We start from the raw sequence: 24,085 nt of genomic DNA on the forward strand, positions 1-24,085 counted from the left end.
GGAAACCTGTCCCGAATCTCTGAGTGACTGCAGTTTTTCACACTGAGTGCACCTGTGCTCACACAGTGTTGAGCGTGCGCTCGGCTGCGGCAGCTGATGTAACAGGAAGGAGCCGGGGGCTCCGTCCTGTCACTCCAGCCCGGGCTTCCTGTGCGGCAGCAGAGAGAAGAGGAGAGAGCAGGAGCTGCGGGGGAACGAGGCAGAGGTGAGTGTTTTTTTTTGTTAGAGGTATTACTATATATGGGGGCCATGTGAGGGGGAATTATTATGTGAGGGGGCATTACTTATGTGGGGGCAAAGTGAGGGGGGCATTACTTATATGGGGGCAATGTGAGAGGGGCAAAGTGAGGGGGTCATTACTTACATGGGGGCAATGTGAAAGGGGCATTACTTATATGGGGGCAAAGTGAGGGGGGCATTACTTATATGGGGCAAAGTGAGGGGAGCATTACTTATATGGGGGCAATGTGAGAGGGGCATTACTTATATGGGGGCAAAGTGAGGGGGCATTACCTATGTGGGGGCAATGTGAGGGGGCATTACTTATATGGGGGCAAAGTGAGAGGGAATTACTTATATGGGGGCAATGTGAGGGGGCATTACTTATATGGGGCAAAGTGAGGGGGCATTACTTATATTGGGGCAAAGTCAGGGGGCATTACTATATTTGGGCAATGTGAGGGGGCATTACTTATATGGGAGCAATGCGAGGGGGCATTACTATATATGGGGGCCATGTGAGGGGGCATTACTTATATGGGGCAAAGTGAGGGGGGCACTACTTATATTGGGGCAATGTGAGGGGGCATTACTATATATGTGGGCCATGAGAGGGGGCATTACTTATATGGGGGCAAAGTGAGGGGGACATTACTGTTAAGTAATGCCCTCCTCACATGGCCCCCATATAAGTAATGTCCCCCTCACTTTGCTCCCATATAAGTAATGCCCCCTCACATGGCTCCCATACATAATAATGTCCCCTTACATGGCTCCCATACATAATAATGCCCCCTCACATGGCCCCCATATATAGTAATGCCCCCATATAAGTAATGCCCCCTCAAATGGCCCCGATATATGGGGGCATTGTGAGGGGGCATTACTATATGCATATGAGGGCCATGTGAGGGAGCATTATTATGTATGGGGGCCATGTGAGGGGTCATTATTATGTATGGGGGCCATGTGAGGGGGCATTATTATGTATGGGGGCCATGTGAGGGAGCATTATTATGTATGAGGGTCATGTGAGGTGGCATTACTATATATAGGCGCAATGTGAGGGGGCATTACTTATATGGGGGCAATGTGAGAGGGGCTGATTATATATGGGGGCCATGTGAGGGGGCATTATTATGTGTGGGGCCATGTGAGGGGGCATTATAATCTATGGGGGGTAATGTAAGGAGGCCTTATTATGTATGGGGGATGTGTACGAGGACATTATTATATATGGCGGCAATGTGAGGGGTCATTACTATATAGGAGGGCAATGTACGCGGGCATTATATTGTATGGGGCAATGTTCGGAGGCATTATATTATATGGGGCAATGTGAGGGGGCATTATAATGTATCAGAGCAATGTACGGGAATGCATTATAATGTATGAGGACAATGTTGGGGCCTAATACTATACAGGGGCACAGAAGGGACTACTATATGGGTCAGTGAAATACATATAGGGGGTTTGTATAGAGGTGAGAATCCTAAAATATTTGTCTGGTGAAGACGATTTGTGATCAGGACAAATCTTCATGATGACCCAGGACAGATAGAGAAGAAAGAGGAAAGTGAATGACTCCGATCAGAGAAGATGCCCCTTTGAGTATGTAACTATAATGACTTATATGGTCTGCAGCACCTGTGCACAGCTCAATTCTACTGCTATATAGGAGCTATTGATCTATTGTATAGTGGTTTTTATTCAATAACAATATAGCAGTGTTAGTCAGTGGTAATGGTAGTAGTCTTGGTGTGGCAGAATTATATGTCTCTTGTTTTGTGGTGTTATTAGTGATACTGGTCTGTGCATAGTGGCTTTTATTTCCTTACAGTATAGTGGTATTATTTAGTCACTGCAGAATTAATATGGAGTGGTGATATTATTTTATGTTTCTAAGCCTGATACTAAGATAAAATCTAACGCGTGCCGCAGTGAGGGAAGGGAGGGGGCGGACAGACTACAAGCTGTGTACGGGCCCAAAATTTCTGATGGCAGCCCTGGCTGCTGTTTTCTGCTGGGTCCTGCTGCTAGCAAACAGCAGAGGTGACATACTAAGCAGGTGTATGACGCAATATGACGTGATGTTTAATTCATTTATATTTTTTTTTTTTTGTGGTACCCTTACTCTTTTAATGGTATGTGGATTTATTAGGACACATCTTTTTTATTTTATTAACGAAAAATAAATAAAAGTCAAGTGAGGGGAAAAAGTTATATATAACTAGATTAAAAAGCTTTCATAGAAGGTAAAAGTTGAGCCTTTCTCTTGCAATATACTTTATTCTAAAAAGAGGATGTGGTTTTCGAGAGGGTGTGGCTTCTGTGTTGAAGCATGATGCAAACTGCAACATGCACTATAATGTTAGAAAATACTATGTTGGTATTAGTAATGGTGTGGTTTACATCTGCACTTATGGAAAAACATATATGGAAATAAATATAGTTTATATGTGGCATCCAAGAGAGATGTTCACATATTTACCATTATGCTGTGTTTGTGGGAATGGTGTTTTATAATGCTGATGGCATTGTGTTCAGTGTCAAGACCTTGCAGCAGTGCCTTAGTACAGTAGTTTATTACAACTTCATATATGTAGATTATTACAACTTCATACATGCACAGTTATCTTTTGTAATAATGTATTATTTTACAACATTGTTCTCAGCCATTTCGATAGTCTTTTCATATGTATTAGTTTTAGAAAAATGTTTACTCTAAAGAAAATGATGAATTATCACCTAGATATCCCATTACTTACTGGTTATGGAAAGGCCAATTGCCATCTGAAAGAAAAGGCAGGATCACTTATAAAGCTATTTTCACACATGAAAGTAGAATTGGTATACCAGCCCAACAGCATGTGGAGAATTACCACAGCATACCCCCACCGTATCCAGTGACTGCATTAGACCGTAGTCTAATAGTCACTAGGCTAAATGCATTTCCGAGCATAGAAAATTAGGTCTCCTGCATATTTAAGGCTGGGTTACCCCTTGGGTTTTTTGGAAAACTGCCAGGGCAGTTTTTGACCCAAAACCCGAAGTGTGTCCAAGAGGAAGGGGAAGTATAAGTACTTCTTATATATTTACCATTCCTTTTAAATACACTTCCGGCTTTGGCTCAAAAACTGCATTGGCAGTTTTCAACACAAAAAAAGATGCCTAGTGGAAACGCAGCCTTAGTCTCATAGAAAAAAAAAAAAACACTGCATGTAGTTCATTGAAATCAACTGATCTGAGGCAGGTACGCTATAGTATACATCAGCATATCATTTAGCTAATTTTCCAACAGATATCCCTAAGTCAATTTTTAGATGTGAATGTAGCCTAAGCACTGTAGCTTCTTTACTGACTTCCCTTGCACATCAATGCTCTTGATTACCTGCTGTGTAGGAAATAGTGTTGAGCAGCATAGGCCATATTCGAATTTGCGAATATTCGCGAATATATGGACGAATATTCGTCATATATTCGCGAATATTCACATATTCGTAATATCCTCGTTTTATTTTCGCATGCGCGAAAAATCGCGTATGCGAAAATTTGCATAAGAATTTGCATATGCGAAAATTCGCATATGCTAATTTTTGCATATGCGAAAATTCGCACGCCAGTTTCACACAGTACTATTAGAGCCTTCTTTACACCACACAAGCTGGAAGGAGAGAGGGATGATCACTGTGATGTGTACTGTGAAAAAAACAAACAAAAAAAAAATGAATATTCGTAATTACAAATATATAGTGCTATATTCGCGAATATTCGCGAATAAAATTCGCTTTGCGAATATTCGCGAGCAACACTAGTAGGAAACTACAACACTGCCCCATTCACTGTATTGTGCAGCACTGCATGACAAACGCCAAGGGTACTCTGTGCATACATTCTCCAATATGTCATAACATTAAGTGATGAATACGCTTCTTTAAAAATACAGCAGTAACTTGAGTGTGTTTTTAAGCTTAGTTTTCTATTAATATCCTCCTGTTCCCAAGAGACGCTTGAATATTCATTAATGTTAAAATGTATCCTTTTCCCAGTTACCAAAAGCAGACTGCATAAAAAGCAAATGTGTACAGAAGTAGATAAAGTAGTAACAAATAATTGATTTGTTAATAACCTGTTTGCAAAACAGTTCAGACAAAATGTTATTACTAATTCTTTGCGGAATGTGATAGCTTTATGATATCATAAACAGTATCAATAGGTTAACAATAATATCCATGAGTATGTCTTAGCGTGTTTTAAGTATGGAATTTTGTAGTCAAATACACTATTCTGCTTTTTTTTTTTTAGTGTGCTGATATACTTAGGTCAGAGGGATTTTGGTTTTCCCTAAGGAAAGCACCATAATGGCATTAAGCGCTCCACTGGGAATTCTGGGAAATATGCAAAGTACCACATTAATATACAACTTGGTCAGGTGACTCTCCCTTGGTGTCAGTGTATCACTCACTGTAGAGTTTTGCTGACTGGGATATTTTGCCAAGCCAGACATTTCTCCCCCCCCCCCCCCCCCAAAAAAAAAAAACTATTTGCAGTTTTGGGGATCGGCCCTTTTCTGAACAGAGCAGGGTTGGTCTGACTTGGCTGTGAGGGGACTATCAACATAGGTCAGAGGGATTTTGGTTCTGCTTGAGAAGCACACCTTAAAGGGGTACTCTGCCCCTAGACATTTTATCCCCTATCCAAAGGATAGGGGATAAGATGTCAGATTGCCAGGGTCCCGCTGCTGGGGACCCCCGGGTTCGCCGCTGCGGCACCGCGCTGCGAGTTCGCTCTGTGCGTAATGACGAGCGATACAGGGGACGGAGCAGCGTGACGACATGGCTCCGGCCCTCGTGACATCACGGTCCGCCCCATTAATGCAAGTCTATGGCAGGAGCCGTGACGACCGCCACGCCCCCTCCCATAGACTTGTATTGAGGGGGCGGGCCATGACATCATGAGGGGCAGAGCCGTGATGTAACGATGCTCCGGCCCCTGTATTGCCCGTCATTACGTGCAGAGCGAACTCGCTCTGTGCAGTAATGATAGCAGGGTTCCGCAACGGCGATCCCTGGGGTCCCCAGCAGCGGGACCCCGGCAATCTGACATCTTTTTCCTTATCCTTTGGATAGAGGATAAGATGTCTAGGGTACCCCTTTAATGGTGTTTAGAGACTTTTAAGCCATCTAGCGCCAAAACCTTTCTGACCTATGTTGATAAGCCTCTCACAGTCAAGTCAGACCAACCCTGTCTGCAGATTGGGTTAAATCTTTTCTTTAGAGAGATGTCTGGCTTGGAAAAATATTTCAGTCAGTTAGCAAGACTCCACAGTGAGAGAAACACTGACACCAAGGGAACGTCACCTGATCAGGGGGCATATAAATGAGTTGCTTCGCATATTTCTTTTTTTCTGATGTATACCAGACAGAGGGAATAAGGATACTCTTTTGGATTCTGTTTGACAACAGAAAGATATGGATGCATTCAGCATGTATGTTGGGAGATTTCCTGTAGTAACTGCTATAACAAAAAACAAAAAACATGATCAGAATAGTCCCTAAAAACTAAAGGAGTCCTCCAGGCAAAAGTTTTTTTTTTTGTTCTAATATATCCACTTTCCAAATTTATGCAAGTTCTTGATGTGCTCTAGTTACAAATTTTGCCTATTTCTGTAGCATCATGTTAAGGGTCGGCTCTTTGTGATCTGACAAATGACCCTGCTCCCAAGATCAATTGTCAGATGGCCAAGAGCTGTCCCTAACATGATGCTACAGCTCTGTACTCATTGAGCAAGTGATTGGATTTTGCAATTTTGTGTGTGTGCCACAGAAAAAAAAAGCTTTACAGCAGCGACTCACCACAAGCTCAAATCACTGCAGAAAAGCACTGACAGGGAAGAGAGAGAGAAAGTACACTCTTGGGTGTACTACACAGCGACTCTGTATTGCAGCACTGGGGTGTATTACAATTCTAAAGCTAATAGGAGCCAGTTAGGGTGAGCACTAAAAGCCATAGTAACCTACTTTTAGTGCCTAATACAGGTTGTAAGCATAGTGGAGAGTATTGTCCTCCTCTCATAAGTGTAACCTGTGTGTACATAGGTGGTGTACGATTTTTTTTTCTTGTTAAAATCATTTGGGCCAGTTACTCTGAAAGGCCAGCCAAAACTACACACCTACTTTTATAACCTAATACAGTTGTAAGCGTAATGAAGCATATTGTCCTCCGCTCTGCGGCAGTGATTCTAATAGCGACGCCTGTAATCTACCTGTCAGACTGAATAACAGTATTATTTCACTAACACAGCACACTCCCTATGCATGTTACGACAAGGCAAAGTGTTCTACACCTTTATTGATCCGTTTTAAATAGTGATTCGCCACAAATAAATTTGGACCAAAACTAATTTTGGGGGAAAATTTCTTCGAATCAGCTGAATAAAATTTTTCAAAAAATTCGCTCATCTCTACTCACTGCACATCTTATTACACTCCTTGAGGGGTGTAGTTTGCAAAATGGGGTCACATGTGGGGGGGTCCACTGTTCTGGCACCATGGGGGCTCTGTAAACACGTAGGATTGCCCTCACATCCAACAAATATTTATTCGATACAAGACATGACAAGCAAGGTGTGCAGGTGTGAAGGCAAGGGACGTGAACCGGAACAGACCATTTCGCGCACTTGCGGTGCTTCTTCCAGCCGGTATACGCCTGCCGCACGAGAAGTGACGACTTAAATAGGAGTCACAGTGGGCGGCGTCAAAAGTCACGTGTCAAAACAATGTGATCATGTGATTAAAAGCAACAACAGCTCGGGACTAACATGTATCTGTGAACTGCAGAATTCTAACAACCAGAATACAGGTAAGTAGCAACTTAACACATTAACTGTAGATGTGAGTATAGTATAGAGTGCCGTCAGTTTATAGAAAGGGTGCCAATTCGATTTGGTGATTGAGTCCGAGAGCACCAGTAGCTCCCAGCTTCAGTATCCAATGTGCCTCTTTTCAGCAGTACAGCATGTTTATCTCCCCCATTTGGTAGGGAGATAACTCTTTCTATGCTGGCAAACTTAAGGACTCTTGGATCGCTGGCATGGGCTTCTTTTACTTGGTTAATTAATCTAGGGGCGCCAACTCCAGTACGGATAGATCTTACATGTTTCCAAAAACAAATGTGGAGGGGCCGAATGGTTTTGCCAACGTAAAAGAAGGCACATGGGCACACAATAAGATATATGAGAGAGTTTGAGCAGCAGGTAATAAAGTCCTTAACATAATGACGATAGCCACCCAATTGTAAGGAGTTGGTAGATAGATTTTGGGCACTAAAAGAGCAAGATCTGCATGGAAAATTGCCCTTAGGTGTAGTACTTCTTAACCAACTACTACTGCACACTGGCACAGCCTGGTTCACACCTGAAAAACTCTTAAGTCAATCACCTATGGTGCGATTTTTTTTCTATATGTTAGCAGGGGAGTATTTGAAGCAACCGCCTTTAATTCAGAGTCGGACTTCAGGATGTACCAGTGCTTGCGGATAGTGTTAGCCACAAAGGTGTTTAAATTAGAGTTAGCTAGAGAAAAAACAAATCTTTTAGGTTTTTGATTAAGTCTAGATTTTGATGATGGATACCCTCGTTCTAATAGTCATGATCGGGGTGTGAACTATTAAAATGAAGGAGGGAATTCCGAGTGATGCTTTTTCTGTAACCTTGTGAATGTAATTGACCCTCAGTAATCACTAATTTCAGATCGAGGAAAGTGCTGCTTTTGAACACAGATATGTATTTTCTTCTATGAACCTGTATGTTACCAATACTAAACTCTTTCTCAGGTATGTTGACAATATTTTAATTGTGTGGGAAGGGTCAAAAGATGACTTCCAGGCATTCATCACATACCTGAACGTAGCAAATTGTGAGAACATACTTTTCACATCTGAATATGGTGACTCTGAACTCACTTTCCTCAATCTGAAATATCCTATATAAGTCGTCACTTCTTGTGTGGCAGGCGCATACCAGCTGGAGGAAGCTCCGCAAGTGCGCAAAACGGTCTGTTCCGGTTCACGTCCCCCGCCTCCACACCTGCACACCTTGCTTGTCATGTCTGGTATCGGATAAAGATTCTTTGGATGGTGAGTGAAATCCTGTTTTCTTTTTCATCTATGGACATTTGCTATTTTGGATATATGCACCACCGCTACTCACGATATACCCGAATATTCTCCACGTTCACCACTATCCTAGTCCTGGTCCTGTTAGTGCCGGACCATTTGTTCTTACCTATTTGCTCTGTAAACACACATGGCCTTCAATTCCGAACACATTCTCTCTCCAAAAGCCTAATGGCGCTCCTTCTCTTCTGAGCATTATAGTGCGCCGCAGAGCACTTTACGTCCACACACGGGTATTTATATACTCAGAAGAAATGGTGTTTTTTCATTTTTTTTTTGGGGGGGGGGGGGGGGCTATGTCAGAACCGCTGTAACGATCAGCCACCCCTGTGCAAATCACGTACCTGGCGCTCTCACTCCTGAGCCTTTTTGTGCACCCGTAGAGCATTTTAAGTCCACATATGGGGTATTTCTGTACTCAGGAGAAATTGCCTTACAAATTTTGGGGGTCTATTTCTCCTTTTACCTCTTTTGAATGAAAAGTATGGGGCAACACCAGCATGTTAGTGTAAAAATTTAATTTTTTTACAATAACATCCTGGAGTAGACCCCAACTTTACCTTTTCATAAGGGGTGAAATGAGTAAAAGACCCCCAAAATTTGTTAGGCAATTTCTCCTGAGTACGGAAATACCCCATATGTGGCCCTAAACTGTTGCCTTGAAATACGACAGTGCTCCGAAGTGACGGAGCGCCATGTGCATTTGAGGCCTGAATTAGGGATTTGCATAGGGATGGATGCAAAAATTACACTTGCCTCCAATACCAAAATTACCCTATGGCAGTGCTTCCCACACAGGGTGCCTCCAGCTGTTGCAAAACTCATAGCATGCCAGAACAGTCAATGGCTGTCCAGCAATACTGGGAGTTGTTGTTTTGCAACAGCTGGAGGCTCCGTTTTGGAAACAGTGATGTACAAGAGGTTTTTCATTTGTATTGGTGGGGGGAGGGGTGTAACTGTGTAGGGGTATATGTATATGTTGTGTTTTACCCTTATTTTGTGTAGGTGTAGTGTAGTGTAGTGTTTTAGGGTACATTCACATGGCGGGGGTTTACAGCGACTTTCCTGCTGGGAGTTTGAGCTGCAGCGGAAAATTTGTTGCATCTCAAACTTGCAACAGGAAAATCACTGTAAACCCCCGCCCGTGTGAATGTACCCTGTACATTCGCAGCGGGGGGCATGCTGGGGGTTGTAGTTTTGCAACAGCTGAAGGCACACTGGTTGTGAAACACTGAGTTAGGTAACAAACGCAGTGTTTTGCAACCAGTGTGCCTTCAGCTGCTGCAAAAGCTGCAACCACCAGCATGCACGCACAGCCAGACTTGTGGTTATGCAACAGCTAGAGGCATACTACTAATACTAACACTCCCAGGATGCCCTTTGACTGCCCATGCATGCTGGGGGTTGTAGTTGCAACTGCTGGAGGTACACTGGAGGCAAACTGGTTGCAAAACTCTGAGAGTTTGTTACTTAACTTGGTGTTTCGCAACCAGTGTGCCTCCAGATGTTGCAAAACTACAACTCCCAGCATGTACGGTCTATCAGTGCATGCTGGGAGTTGTAGTTTGCAACAGCTGGAGGCACACTGGTTGCGAAACACTAAGTTAGGTAACAAACTCTGTGTTTGGCAACCAGTGTGCCTTCAGCTGTTGTGATACTACAACTCTCAGCATGCACTTACAGCCGAAGGGCATGCTGGGACTTGTAGTTATGCAACAGTTGGAGGCACACTACTGCAACTCCCAGCATGCCCTTTGGTAGTTTGTGCATGAGTAGGGTAGGGGCGGAGCGGGTGCCATTAGGGACACCACCACAGAAGGCGTCCTGATTTGTCGGCTGGTAATGGCACCTTTCACCCTTTTTTCTGGGGACCCGATTGACCCGGAATCGCCGCAAATCTGATCTGAAATGGGGGGGGGGGTTGCACGGGGTGCCTGCTGATTTCAGCAGGCATCCTGGTCCGGTCCCCGCCCAGCACGTGGCGGGGACCGGAATTCCCACGGGCGTACAGGTATGCCTTGGATCCTTAAGTCAGAGAACGTAAGGCGTACCTGTATTCCCTGGGTCCTTAATGTGTAAATTTGGTGCAATGGGCCAAAAATAAAAAAATTAACTGGCGCAAACACAATTTGTTGTGCAATGCGCCAGATTCTGGCGCGCAACCCAACAAAACAGGTTGGGCTTGCAATAGTAAATGAGAGCCATTATGTCTCCATTATATCTTTCTGCCTCAAACCTCGATAATATTACGCCTTTTTTCTTGTGTATGTTGTCATACCATTCATAAATTAAGAAAATTACTCTTCAAAAAAATCTGTGTAAACATACCCTAATGGGCATGTTCACACAGAGATCGATATGTCATAACTTGACATGCCATGGAGCTGCAGTCCAGTCTCCCAATCTGATTCCTTCCCTCATGTCTCTGTAAGCATATGTCTTAAAATGTGACTCCTAATTTACTGGACAATGAAGGCCTGCAGCTGGAAAATAACAAAAACACTGCCTAAGAATGCCCATTTTATGTAAATGAGCAGGCAAATGTAGTTCTCTAAAAATGTAATTGAGGAGGAAGGTAAGGTCTGTTGTAAAATAGGAAGACAATGAAAACAAAGCTAAGTAAACATTTGCATTTGAAATCATTTTGTGTTAGATTAAAGTTCTTGTACATTTCAAATGTAGCTATAATAAAATCTCAGTTAAGGCTTGGAATCTCATGCGCTTGAGCGATGGAAGTTAATGTGGTTAAAGCCTGTGGCAATTTCCAAGTGCCTTACACTATATCTATCATAGTTGTTTTCTGACATTATTGATGCTTAACAATAAATGTTTTACATGTTTTTTGACAAATTGGAGTTGTTAAGAAGATTTTGTTGGCTAATTGGCGAATGCATAAATACTAAAAGCATTGTTAGGAAACCACCAATAGTTAATCTTCTTATGTTTAGCAAAATCCACCTATAATATGTAACTTTGAGGGAATTAAGCACAATTTTTTAGTTCATTTTTTGTCCATGACCTTAACCCCATCCTTGTGTTTGAAAGGAAATATAAGGAATAAGGTCTTAAGGTCCACACCATCCTAGATAAATACAAAAACAAAAGCAAAATGCAGCACTCCAAAACAGTAAAAAAAAAAGTAATTCCATCACAATGAGGGACATTTATCAATGTTTGCTTATGTATTCTTTTTTTTAGTCATTTTTTCCTTACTATTTTTTTTTTTGCTTATGTGTGACTTATTTATCAACTGGTTTCAGCCTGTTGATAATTTTCTTTCACGTAAGCAATTTTTACTTTCTTACTTTGGTAGTAGCTTTTTCTGCTCCATGTTTGAGCTGGAGTAAATTTTGTAAATTTTTAACCCTGTTGCGACTTTTGACTTTCTTTTGCGCAGTTGCGACTGTCGCAGTTAATAAATACCTGACTACCCGTAGTCCATTTAAAAATTATTACTATGTAGTAAATTTTTGGAAAACTTGCTTTTCTCGCTTTCCAGTCAAAATGTCGCACGAAAAATCGCGTAGTCGCAGTTGCGACAATTTTGCAACAATTACAGTAAAGAAAACCTGACTAAACCCATTGATAAATGTCCATAAATGTGTACAGCAGCGATATTTTGACTCTCTTCAGAGTCGTTCTCAAGCAAAATTTTAATTAACCAAATGAACTGGCTACTTACAGAACATACACGTGTTGATATAATTTTCATTAAATGAGAGCTGCTTCCAATGCAAATGAAATGTAAAGTAGATCACTCTCTTCTAACAGCAAGTTCAATGTTTTAAAGGGGTACACCACTGGCCAGCGTTTGGAACAAAATGTTCTGAAGGCCGTTTTCTCTCTGCGAGGGCCGGCCATGCTTCTTGTGATGTCACGGCAGGTCCCTCGTCTCGTCATGCACGGCAGGTCCCAGCTGCTATCAGCAGGCAGGGGCCCGCCGGTAATGGCAGACATGAGCGATCACGCTGATGTCCGCCATTAACCCCTAAGTTGACCATGAGCAATACAGATCACGGTGTCTGCAGCAGTGTGGTCAGAAAAATGGATGGTCAGATCGCCCGCAGCGCTGCCGCAGGTATCCGGTCATCCATAATATAACATTTTATAGGTCTTCAAAATAGGGGGATTTTAAACGTACTAATTTGATTTAAAAGTTTGGGATTTTTTTTAAGTGCAACAGTAATACAAAAGTATGTTATCATGGGTATCATTTTAATCATATTGATCCAAAGAATAAAAAACACATGTCATTTTTACCGTAGATTGTACAGCGTGAAAAAGAAACCTTCCAAAATTTGCTAAATTGCGGTTTTCTTTTTAATTTCCCCACACAAATAGTAAGTTTTTGGTTGCGCCATACATTTTATGGTAAAGTGAGTGAGGACATAACAACAAACAACTGGTGGCGCAAAAAACAAGCCTTCATACTAGTCTGTGGATGAAAATATAAAATAGTTATGAATTTTTGAAGACGAGGAGGAAAAAACTAAAACATAAAAATGAGTCATTAAGGGGTTAAAGGGGTACTCCACTGGAAAACATTTTTTTTAATCAACTGATAACAGAAAGTTAAGCAGATTTGTAAATTACTTCTATTAAAAAATCTTAATCCTTCCAGTACTTATCAGCTGCTGTATGCTCCACAGGAAGTGCTTTTGTTTTTTAGTGTCAGCAGAGAGCACTGTGGTCAGACAGAAAGGAAATTCAAAAAGAAAAGAACGTCTTGTGGAGCATACAGCAGCTGGTAAGTACTGAATTAAGATTTTTTAATAGAAGTAATTTACAAATCTGTTTAACTTCCTGGCAACAGTTGATTAAAAAAAATGTTTTCCAGTGGAGTACCCCTTTAAGTCCTTAAGGGGTTAAAGGGGAAAATAATGATAGCACAAGGATAAATGTCTAATCTGCAAAATAAAATTTTTATTTTGATATGTAAAAGTCTGTATATGACCTCAGTTTTGAATATGGGCTGCTGGCAAAAAGAGAAAATGGAAATGAGGTTAGGTTAGGTGTTTTTTTGTTTTTTTTTTCTTAATAAACCTAGAAAAGAATGAACGATAAGCATCAGCATATCGTAGTAATGAATTAATACACAGTGTAACACTAAGGTAATACAAATGTACTATTTTTTTTTTTTTTTTTTATAAAAAATAAAATCAAGTAATATGGCCAGTGAAAAATAAATACTGGCAACAGCTGCCTCTTGGTGGAATACCGGTCAGGGGGCAAGTCTTCAAATACAGTTCCTTACCCTTCATTTTTCATGAATTTATGCATTATTTCCTCTGTATTTTGATATTACATGTGCCCCCTCCCCCCACCTACCACATGCCATTTAGAATACCCCTTTCTTCTTATGCAGAAGCATCAAGGCCCCCTCAAAACCAGCTATGTCCTTTATTATTGACAATGATATTATGATGCACAGCCTGATGTCATCTTATTAGGAAATGGAAGATGCTGGCAAATGCCTCACCTCACCTCTTCACAATAGCTACACATATTTATCTATGGGTCAAGTCATTAATTATTCCTGAGCTACTGCATTTTAACTTTTTATAAATGTATATGTTTGTGTATTTTGTATATGTATATGTATATTTTCATACATTTTGTCTTTACATTTTCTGAGAAAATCATGTATTTTATAATGAATGTGTAGTAAAATGTGTTGTCTATCAATTTGTAAATCATGTTTGTTGAAAAAAATATCTATATTGACTTAGGAAGCTGAAAATTCAGCAGGAATTGATAAAAAAAAAAACACCTACTTTGCATAACACATTATTCAATATCTTTTAGATAGGAAAAGTGGAAATCAATTATTGAGAAACCGCAAAAGAATGAAATGTCAGTTCAGGAAAATAAAAAGCTTAATGAAGGCCTCGGATTCACCGTGGGCTATTGTTTATGGGGGTGAACGCAGTTCCAGGAGCGATTCTCTGACCTACTGTACCAGCAATCATTTTATAAAGATCTCCAGGAACTCAGTCTAAATCAAAAGGTTACAGTTCACAATGCATTTCTATCCATCTTCCGATTTGGGATTTCTCAGGAAATGTAGACTTGGCTGCCGACAGTTTGATTTTTAATTATCACCTTCCAGCCGTAAAAAACAGAAAGTCATGTCTGCAGAATATATTGTTTACCTCTCACTATTATTGCTCTTATGTAAGATAGAAAATGCAGGTATTAAAATAATTCAGATCATTAGCCTTGACAGAGGAGTGGCTGTGGATATAGTTTTTCTGGATTTTGCTATTTCACACTGTCCTTCATAGAAGTCTGATAGGTAAATTAAAGGGAACCAAGCATTAGATTTTACCACATATAACGCTTGGCAATGCGTTATGTATGGCAACATCTTATTTCTCACCATCCCCGGGGGATGTTTCTACCTGCAGGCATGGTGAGGATATGAAGTTTGTAAGTCTCCCCCGCCACCCCGTAAGCAGTCCCATGGGTGGGGAGCTATGCTTACCTACTCCCATTGCTGCGGCCATAGTGACGCCCCCTTGATATGATTGACAGCCTGTGTCTTTGCTCTGCTCTGTCTGCTTAGGATAGTGAGGATGAATATTTTACCAAATATAACGCATTGCCAAGCATTATAGACTGTTTCCAGAGGGTGGTGGTCAATGATTCATACTCTGATTGGTCCTTGGTTGTTAGCCGTGTATCCCAAAGTTCAGTACTTGCCCAGTTGTGTTTAACTTACAGTATTTATTAGTTGGGATCAACAGCTCTGTTCCTATCTTTCAGATGACACCATGCTTTGTCATACAGTAAAGTCTATGGAAGACGTGCATAAGTTACAAGCCTACTTGGACACACTTAGTATATGGGCATCGACTTTAATTAGGTTTAATGTGAATAAATGTAAAGTTATGAACCTGAGAACAAAAAAAACCTGCATGCAACATATGTCTTTGGGGGGGTTAAACTGGTAGAGAAGGATTTGGTGTAATTGTAGATCATAGACTAAAGAACAGTGTGCATTGTCAAGCAGCTTGCGGGACAGGGACATGATAATACTATTACTACTTTATAAAGCATTTTAACAACCTCACTTGGAATATGCTGTTCAGTTGTGATGCCGGTTCGTAAAAGGACGTTCTGGAGCTGGAAAGGGTACAGAGACTCGCAACTAAGTGCAACTAATAAGGGGCATGGAACCTCTTATTTATGAGGAAAGATGAAAAGAATTACATTTGTTTAGTCTTGAGAAGAACTGTTTAAAGGGGAATATGATCAGTATAAAATATGGACTATGCAAAAAAATTAGTTCAAAACTGTTCTAAGCAAAATCCCCTCAAAAGAGAAGGGCCAAGCCTTTTGTCTAAAGAAAAATAGGTTTAGTCTCCAGGGGCGACAATCTGCCTCAGGAACTGGTTACACCAGAAACAGTTGAGGGCTTCAAAATGGTATATATACATTCCCAGAACAAAATAACATTAATGCATATGCAGAAATATAGAATCACAACCGCTCCCCTTTATTCACCCATACCCTTCACCTTCTTGGTTGAACTTGAAGGAAATATGTCTTTCTTCAACTGTACTAACTAACTGGATACATGACTTTGTTTAGGCACCCTCTGAAAACATACATGCTACACGATGTCACAATACTTTTACTTAATTTATTTCTGCAGTACAAAAGGAGCGGTTTATTAAAATCAAGTTTGTTTTGTGTTTTTTTTTTTTTAAGAAAACCATGGCATAACTCAGGAGTTAAGGGAAGCTGTTATGTCAAACATGCAGTATTAAATACTGTATATATATATATATATATATATATATATATATATAGCATGTAATAAAGCAGGTAGAGCTAAGCAGACTTGTGACTTATTGACTTATTGACAGAAATCATTGTTTGTTTTGGGCTTAAAGGTCCAGTGGGCGGTTCTATTCAATAACTGATAACTATTTCTGTATTCAGGTTTATGAGTAGGTCTGCCTATTGGACCCCTAAGCACAAATAAGCAGGATTCCAATGAATAATTCACAAGTAATTTAGAAGATTTTTCCACAAAACTATGTATCAGTGTGCTTAGCTTCCCCTGATCTACAACATGATGTTGGTAGAGTGTGTAGCATTTCCATTCTGACAGGTGAAAGCTAGATGATAATTCCACTGGGAAATGCAATGGCAGCTATATGGTTAACATGGAGAATGAATTGTCTTATAGTTACAGAGTTTAAGATTATTGAAGATAAATACTTTTTAAATTGGTTTCAATCCAAACACAAGAAAAGAGCATTTTCTTGAAAAAGTTTCCTTTCTCTCATCTTCTGTAATCTTAGCTTGGTTCTGGCCAAAAGCATGCCCTACTCTCTGAGTACCTGCACTTGGCATAATAAAGTATAGTACGGTAGTTTAGCTTGAAGTGTTCCTTTAAGGAATTTATCTTCCCTGAAATGACTATGCCAATAAACATATTACTGCAACATGCTGAAAGGGTGTAAGGTTTTACGATGAGATCAATTACATTCATTTGCTTTGTCAACTGTTTCTATTCCTTTTTGCACAAATATACATAAGCATCATTGTCAGTTTAAACCAGTTCCAGCAAGGATGTATATTGTCGTACACAACAGATGGCACAACACCTTCACATCAGCTGCATCACAACATCCAAGCAACGCCCAAAGTCTTTTTCTCAGTATATTATATACTCTATTTCATACTTGAGATAAAAGTTTTCTTATCCATCAAATTGTTTCTTTTTAGCATGGATTTTGGAGCTTACTATATAACATGTGAGTGCCTACTAATGTTCGCACTGTATTAATAGACAAAGAGCTGCAACAGCTAGGGAAAGAGATAATGACACTATTACATAGTACACATAATGCTTCAGGTTCTCTAATCTAGTGCGGACGCATGGGCTACATTTTACTTAACCCCTCAAGGACGTAGGGCGTACATGTATGCCCTCGTTCCCGAGTCCTTAAGGACTCAGGGCATACCTGTACGTCCTGAGTCCCACTAACGGGACTCACAAGCAGAGAACGGGTTAAACCCCGTGGGTCTCGGTTGCTACGGGCATCCAGGACCCACGGTTAATGCTGGGCACCACCGATCGGGCTGCTCGGCAGCTCAGCGAAGCTGATCAGGACTATCGCTTCCGAATCGCAATGTCCCGATCAGCTTACTGGACAACGGGAGGGTCCTCACCTGCCTCCTCGTTTTCCGATCGGCGATCTACTGCTCCATGCCTAGATAAGTGGTAAAAAAATAAGAGAATAAATGTTAATAAGCCCCTCCCCCATAAAAGTTTAAATGACCCCCCTTTTCCTATTTTTGAAATCAAATAATGTAATAAAAAACCATGTGCATAAATGTCCAAACTATTAAAATATAATAAGAATAAGTTATCTAAAGCGCAATATAAGTTATCTAAACTGCATGATCGATGGCGTACATGTAAAAAAATACCAAAGTCCAAAATAGCGAATTTTGGGTCACTTCATATACCATAAAAATACCGGAAAAATAAAAAAGTTATAGGGGGGGGGGGGGGGAGGGAAGATGATGACAATTTTAAACATACAAATTTTGGTGCATGTAGTTAGAATTTTTTTTAAAGTAGTAGAATAAATAAAACCTACATAAATTGGGTATCCCTATAACTGTTTGGACCTACAGAATAAAGATGATGTGTAATTTTTACCAAAAAGTGCACTGCGTAAAAAACCCTAAAAAGTAGCAAAATAGGTTTTTTTTTCTTTTCTTTTTTTTTTTCTTTTCACAAATTTTTTTGGGGGTTTTGCTGCACATTATGTTACAAAATAAGTAATGTCATTACAAAGTACAATTGGTGATGCAAAAAACAAGCCCTTATATGGGTCTGTAGGGGCAAAAATGAACGTGTTATGATTTTTAGAAGATGAGGAGGAAAAAACGAAATTGCAAAAACGAAGATTGTTTTGAGTCTTTAAGGTGAAAATGGGTCCTTAAAGGGGTACTCCTCCCCTAGACATCTTATCCCCTATCCAAAGGATAGGGGATAAGATGTCAGATCGCCATGGTTCTGCTGCTGGGGACCCCGGGGATCGCCACTGCGGCACCGCGTTATCATTGCTGCACAGAGCGAGTTCGCTCTGTGCGTAATGACGGGCGATAGAGGGGATGGAGCAGCGTGACATCATGGCTCCGCCCCTTGTGACATCACGGCCCGTCCCCTTAATGCAAGTCTATGACAGGGGGCGTCACGACCGCCACGCCCCCTCCCATAGACTTGTATTGAGGGGGCGGGTCGTGACATCACGAGGGGCGGAGCCGTGACGTAACGATGCTCCGGCCCTTGTATGGCCCGTCATTACATGCAGAGCGAACTCGCTCTGTGCAGCAATGATAGCGGGGTGCCGCAGCGACGATCCCCGGGGTCCCCAGCAGCGGGACCGCGGCGATCTGACATCTTATCCCCTATCCTTTGGATAGGGGATAAGATGTCTAGGGGCAGAGTACCCCTTTAAATAGCTAAAGTGTACCTCTAATGGTGCAGTCAATTTTCTAAAAATAAAAAACATTTCCCACCATGAGCAATAGTAATTTTGAAAAATGATATGCTTTTTAAATTTGGCACCTAAATCTCTGAACGGGCTGCTGTTTTTCCTGCTGTATAGTTGGGAAAAAATGTTATCTTGAAAGAAGTCTATGATCCAAGCAGAGTTTACAATTTACCAATTTCCTACCTAAGGTAGAGCATGAAGTGCCTGCTTCAGGCTGGAAAAACATTGTTTCATGCTATTATTAAATTTAATATTCTATTATAACCTTGCCTAAGGATTTACATTAAGAACGACAATGACAATTTTTAATATATATATTTCTTCTTCTACCTAAGGTATAGACACACTTACCCACATAAGAATCCAATTAAAGAGAACCAATTGCTTCCAGGAAAAACACAATCAATTACTGCAAATTAAATCTTTAGACTTCTCTCAACTACAGATCATTAAAAAAGTCTAATCCTTTTCCTTCAAATTACAGAAAAGCAGGTTTTTCTTTTATTATGCTAGAGAGAGATCAAAATTTGGCAAGATTCTTGTCTTCTGGTAGGTACCAACTGTGAGGAAGAGCTGATCTGGTATATCATCTTAATGGAGTGAAAGCTTGTGGTAAGATCAGGCCAGGATTCAGCATAAGCAAATAAATTTGCCTATATTGCACTTTATTGAGAGTCCTGCTACATAGAATACACTTGGAGAATTGATTCAACTATTTTTTTAATACATTAAACAAAAGTTAACTACAGATCTGGCAAATAATATACCAATGTGTCCCAATAGGCTGCAATCAGCAAAACGCAGCTCAGACAAAAGATTCCCTAACTTCCTTTCAAAAGCTTGAACTTTACAAAAGCTTGAACTTTACAAAATATTATTAGCCATAAAAGATTGTCTTGTGTATTATGTAGCCCAGCTAAGTGCAATAGGTTAACATGCTAAAGGAGGACACAACAGTTTTTAATGGGTTAACCTACTAAAGATGGAAACAGCTGCTTGTTAATGTAAGTCTCTCACTACATAGTGTAGGCACATCACACTAAAAGCTGTGACAAATTGTACCTGCAGCTTCTGGCCTCCTGCTCTTGGTCCATTAGTCCATTTCCCAAAGTTATCCTGTTTTTGTGTGGGACTCAAAAAAAATATAAATTTTGGGGTACATATCATTGAAATACGTTTAGAAATTTCTTAAACTGTACCTCTCATGAAACAAACTTTTTATATATTAAAGATAAAGCACTACTGAATAACTTTTTTATTGCATTTATTTAAAAAAAAATTCCTCCTTTCATGTTTTTTTTTTAACTTTAAAAACTTCTCCACTAGGGGTCTCCCTGGCAATCCTGTCAGCAATAATTTTGGATTCAGTGAGTGAGTCTGAAATCTGCTCTGTGCAGCTCCCAGCCTGTCAGTCAGACAGGCAGGAGGGAGAGGGAGCACTCAGCTCATGCACAAGCAGGGACCAAACAGAGAGGATACATTCCCTCTTCTCTTTTTCTCAGTTCCTCTCCCCTCTATCCATTTTCCACATGGCTAATTATATATGCACTGCTTATCTGCTCTCTCCACGGACTTGCCGTTGCTATGACAACCTCCTGTGCATTGTGCTTTGAATTAAGCTACTGGAGAGCATAGAAAAAATGTATTTTTAGGGGTTTTTAAAGCAAAAAAAATGCAGGGATAGAGTTAGTCAGTGACAGATGCGGAGGGGGATTAGGGAAAGTTTAGATGGTGATAGAATTGAAAAAAACTGCAATTTTTGATTTGATAGATTTTTTTTTAAATGCCATCGCCATGAAGTATAAATGACATACTAATTTTATTCTGCTGGTTGGCATGATTACAGTGTTCTGTTTCATATTTTGCTACTTTTACACAAAAATATTTTTTGCAGGATGAGTTGATGCGTTTTTATTGGTACCATTTTGGGGTACACATGACTTCTTTATCATATTTTGATCTGTGTTAACAAAACATATTATGAGAACAAAACACAGCAATGCATATATATATATATATATATATATATATATATATATATATATATAGTAAAACATTCTTTTTAGTTTTCTTTACTTTCTTTTTTGGTCCCACTAAGTGATTTGATGCTAAGGGGCAGAGCTTAAATAATTGTATAAACATGCTCTCTGCTTTCCATCCTTCTCCTGTGTCTGGAGGGATTGTGTTTCACATGCTGGGAAGCATCTTATGCAATGTCAATAGCAGTTCTGTCTTGTGTGTTTAGACAATGAGTATTTACAGCACTATCTTACACCTTGTAATGGTGGGGCATATGGCCTACAGGAAATAAGAGGCAATGCCTTTGAGAGAGGAATCATGGAATGAGGAATTACATATAAATTCAGTCTAAAGCAAGCTCTAGAGAAGCAAAAACAAAAGTGCTACAGATTGCTGAGCAACACAATAAAAAAAAATATTATAAAAATGACTTCTGAGCTATGGTGATATCATCTGGTAAGCATTCAGACAAACTTTCTGACAAAAGCCAAGGTACTCATCCTTGTTTTTACAATCTAGACCATTTAAACTCCCAGGTAACAATCTCTTAAGCTTTATTGGAGAATAATGAGAAATAATAATTTTATAAATAATACAATTGACAAGATAGATCTTACTACTGTATGATATCAAATTGTGAACAATAAAACCTATGTAGGTGTTTAAAATTTCATTTTCTTGCAGCTAGCTGGCAGCAACATGTTAAAGTGTACCTTTCGCCAACAAAAACTTTTGATATAACGTAGATAATACCATATGTATATTTGTAATATACATTGATTAAAAAAAAATGTGTATATTTTTGGGTGAAAAAATGCTGTCCCTGCAGCTGTTGCCTGTGTGTGTCTATGAGGAGTCCAAATACAGTAAGTGAGGGCAGGAGAAGCAGGGCTCTGTGCAGTCTCCTGGCTTGTCAATCATCCTGCTGTGTGAGCCAGGGGTATGTCTTAGAGCCTCAGTGTGCAGAGCCCTGCTTGTCTTAAGTGCACAGAGCCCTGCTTGTCTTAAAGGGGTATTCCGGGCAAAAAACATTTTATCCCCTATCCAGCGGGCCCCCGAGATCAGACATCTTATCCCCTATCCTTTGGATAGAGGATAAAATGTTTTTGCCCAGAATACCCCTTTAATTGCACAGACCCCTGCTTGCCCACCCTCACTTCCTGTATTTTGACTTCTCATAGAGACACAAACAATAGCTGTAGGAACAAAAATATACAACTTTTTTAACCAATGTATATTACAAATATATATATAATGGTATTATCTACATTATATAAAAAGTTTTTGTTGACAACAGGTACACTTTAAGAGTAAGAACTAACTACTTACTAACATTACTATGTTATCTTATTTATAGTCATATGAAAATAACAGAGCACAGTCAAGATTATTTTTAGGAAGAAGCCAAGTCTTAGCTAGGAGGTCTGAAATTCTTTGGAATCTGGTCTGATCTTTAGTGTCTAATGTTCAAATTCATTTTGAACTCTGGTTTGGGTTGTGCTTCTTTTATGTTCTGGTCTAGGGTCTGTATGTAGGGAGTCTGGTTGGAGGTTTGCGTTAATCTTGAGTCTGATATGGAGTCTGTTTTTATAGGGGTTTGGCCCAGGCCATTTTCTGATTATATATTTCCATTAAACATTGAGGAAGATTTATCAAAACCTGTCCGGAGGAAAAGTTGCCAATTTGCCTATAACAACCAATTAGCTTGCGTCTTTCATTTTTCAGAGGCATTTTCAACAATGAAAGAAGCGATCTGATTGGTTGCTATGGACAGGTATTAAGAAATCTTGCCCATTGTGTTTGAGAAGCTGTTTAGTAGATGACTACAGTGCACACAAGAGCCCATAGTGCTCTCAATAGGTGCATTTGTTAAAGGGAACCCGTTTTATGACAAACACACACTTAATCACCCTAAAGGAAGACCCTCTGTAAAGTCTTCATGTTTGGGAAGATCTACGGGAGCCTAGAGGAAAATATGGAAGTCTCTGACAGGTGGTCCCATGGCTATGAAGTGGGTTTAACATTAGGAACGGACTTGTAATAAGATATATTAAAAGTAGGGCATTATTCTGATGGCCAATGAGTTTTGAGAACTAACCGTTCTCTTCGTCAGATCCGGTGTTGTGTACACAGCGCAACACAAACAGGGGAGTGGTGAGATTCACTACTCTGATTCTACACCTGTTTTACTTGTCATAACGGCACTTAGAGAACCGTCTTTTTGTTCCTTTGTGTTTTTCACATATTAAGCAAAACTTAAAACAGACTCTAAGGGGGGGGGGGGAGAGATTTATCAAAACCTGTGCAAAGGAAAAGTGATACAGTTTCCCATAGCAACCAATCAGATCACTTTTTTTTTTTTATATAAAATAAAAGCTGAAATCTGGTTGGTTACTATGGGAAACTTTTCCTCTGCACAGACTTTGATAAATCTCTGCCTAAGTGTATTTTTGTAATATACATGATGGCATTTCATTTAGTGTATTATTTTTATTTCTTAAAAACTCTGCATTGTACACTTTACATTCCTTTTCATCTGCCATTGTTTATTGGAGCACGTATTCCTGCTGAACATTTTATTTAATTAATTTGTCTCTTCCCTGTTGTGTTTTCTATCTCCTTGGAGTATATTTCTGGAACAGATTTTAAATACGCACCATGTTACTTATGTCGTGTCTTAGAGACTTATAGAGTTCATCAACATTTCTTTTATTGCATAGACTGCTTTCTGCATCTGTGCCGGAGAACAACAGGGTCACAACGGTGAAGAAATAACTCTCCTCTGTTTACTTTTTCCTTTCTTTGGTCTATGTTACCTGTTAACTACTTGCTTATTTATACTGCAATAAATAGGAAAGGATTAATTATTACCTAGTTAACTTATAATTATGTTATATAATAGATTTCAGTAACATTATTAAGAACTGAAAAGCTTCCAATATTTTATATTTAGGCAATCACAAAATGAACATTGGGGGGGATTTGTCAAAATGTTTGTAGCGGAAGAGCAGTGCAGTTGCCCATAGCAACCAATCAGATTGCTTCTTTCATTTTTAAAAAGGCCTCTGAAAAATTAGAGAAGCAATCTGATTTGTTGCTTGAGACAACTGCACCACTCCTTCTCTACACAGATTTTTAAAAATGTTCCC

The 24,085-nt window shown here is 39.9% G+C and overlaps 2 protein-coding genes across 5 annotated transcripts in view; one reads left to right on the forward strand and one right to left on the reverse strand.

The window, feature by feature from the left end:
- Window positions 1-24,085, reverse strand: part of KHDRBS2 (KH RNA binding domain containing, signal transduction associated 2) — a 495,176-nt gene that overhangs the window by 465,146 nt on the left and 5,945 nt on the right. The window lies entirely within an intron of this gene.
- The window catches only part of LOC130361992 (isoaspartyl peptidase/L-asparaginase-like), a 170,322-nt gene continuing 154,549 nt past the window's right edge, over window positions 8,313-24,085 (forward strand). The window contains exon 1 of the mRNA XM_056565804.1: window positions 8,313-8,355. The gene's annotated coding sequence lies outside the window, so the exon portion shown is untranslated. The remainder of the gene's footprint in view (window positions 8,356-24,085) is intronic.

The sequence above is a fragment of the Hyla sarda genome, chromosome 3 (genome assembly GCF_029499605.1).
Source record: "Hyla sarda isolate aHylSar1 chromosome 3, aHylSar1.hap1, whole genome shotgun sequence".
In the NCBI taxonomy this organism is placed as follows: domain Eukaryota; kingdom Metazoa; phylum Chordata; class Amphibia; order Anura; family Hylidae; genus Hyla; species Hyla sarda.